The sequence below is a fragment of the Octopus bimaculoides genome, chromosome 15 (genome assembly GCF_001194135.2).
Source record: "Octopus bimaculoides isolate UCB-OBI-ISO-001 chromosome 15, ASM119413v2, whole genome shotgun sequence".
Classification (NCBI taxonomy): domain Eukaryota; kingdom Metazoa; phylum Mollusca; class Cephalopoda; order Octopoda; family Octopodidae; genus Octopus; species Octopus bimaculoides.
The window spans coordinates 31,485,505-31,487,682 of NC_068995.1; positions in this window are offsets into that span (position 1 = coordinate 31,485,505).

The following is a 2,178-nucleotide window of genomic DNA, read 5'->3' on the forward strand; positions in this document are numbered from 1 at the left end:
AGATACGCACAGCGTAATTTATTATATAAACAATATATGCGTATAAATTACGATTAAACCGGGTGAAATATGTCACAGGGAATAACATTTTTATGACCGCCCAGCAGTAACTCTATTCAGCTGAATAGACGTCAGTGATTGGTTGAAATTACAGAAATACGACAACTTTAACATGGAATAACTTGCGAATTCCTTTTTTTTGTTAAGAAGACTAAGAGTAAAAGATGTTTTATATGACACATTCTACCAGTGTCCCAAGTTTCAAAGTGTTTCGTTAGTGTTTCGTTAAGAAAATACTGGTGCCCCCGTTTTAAAATAGATCCGAAAAGACAGATATTAACGGTGGTGCATCAGCATGGCCGTAGCTCTAAGCTGAAACTAGAGGAAAAAATTAATTATAAAAGATGATGATAAAATAAACAAATCCATCCTTATTAAGACAGCTATTATTAAGAACAGAATCGCTAGAGCATCGGACACAATGCTTTGTGGTTGGTTTATAGTTACGTTCCTGAATGTTTTTTTCATTCCGAAATACAAAACACGTTCTTAGAGGTTTTGAACGTCTAAAGTTAAATGTTCCTATATCATCACGCTCACACCACTGCTGCCACTATTACCATCACCACCACCACCACCACCACCACCACCATTATTTTCGTGATCACCACTGCCTTAACCTTCCTTCCTCATCTACATTCTGGTCTGTCCTAGCTGAACATCAGCCGCAATAATTCAATCTCGACTACATATGGAAAGGAGCAAAGTTCATGGGCATTGTCCCTCCTTTATCTGACTACCTTATAAACAACACAACAACAACAACAACAACAACAATAAAAAGTAAAAGGTCAAAAATAAAAGCCAGGAGATAAGAGATAAAATCTTGGAAATTTACCAAAGAATTCTTGTACAGAAATAAATGTTACCATTTTATAGAATTGTCCATGCTGGAGGTTTTTATTCCCAACTTTGTTCTCTCAAAGTCAGCTTTACATGAAATAGCAATTTCTACTTACATCAGCGTTATTATACTCCCAATAATTTGTCTTTCTCTCTCCATCTCTCGTTCTTCTATTATTGCTTCTATATGTCTCTATTATGTTCCCTCTCTTTCTCTCTCTCTCTTACACACACACACACTCTTCCTCTGTCTCCGTCTTTCTCTTTCCCTGTTTCTGTTATCTCTTTTGGTATTTGTTTACAAATTACACATGCATGTATGTATGTGTTTATGTATGTACCTATGTATTATGTATGTGTGGTTGTGTGTGTGTGTGAATATACACACTCGTGCGCGCGCGCACACCACATATGCAATGTATACGTTCATATTTAATACGTATATGTATGTGTTTGTATCTGCGTTAGAGCGTATGTAAGTTGTTGCCATGCTCCTTGCTCATAGAAACTACAGACATTCCATAATAACTGTTCTATTCCACACTCTATATATTTTTTTAACCTTATTTTGTTATTTTTAACATATCTTGAGATGTGAAAACAATCAAAGTTACCATTTTCCAATTCTAGGTGCTCTTATAGCTTTTCCATCCATTTTCCAGAACCATGAGTGATCTCTGAAGAATTCCAGCAATGTCCATTTTACTATAATTTTCTCACTTTTGTTGATAAACCTATAATCGTTTATATTATATCGCCAATTGTGAACAATAGCGTCGCAGGGATTCTAACAAGTTAGAAATCTGTTTCTGACAGCCAGACAGCCAGACAGACAGACAAACAAAGGAGTATTTGTAACTCGTTAAATAAGACTTCGTTCGAAGACCACCGTTTTCCATCGATATTTGCGCATCTGTAACCGTCAGTGATGTATACAACCCTATGCATTACAAACACACACACACACACAGAGTTCAGCTTTTGCTGAATGGCCTGCACAAATGATTTTTTTCATTGTGATCAAATGTATATGCTTTACATTAACTCACTTTTCCCTATCAAATCGACGTTGTCTGAACACTTGCACAGTGTACCATGCGTCAGGTGTCGAAGTGATCGGAGAGCATCACAAAATGAAGCGTTTTGCTCAAGAACAACGCACCACCCAGTCTAGGAATTGAAGCCACGATCTTCCGATCATGTGTGCAACAACCTAACAAATGTAACACCCTAACAATGTGTCCTCATATATATATATATATATATATATATATA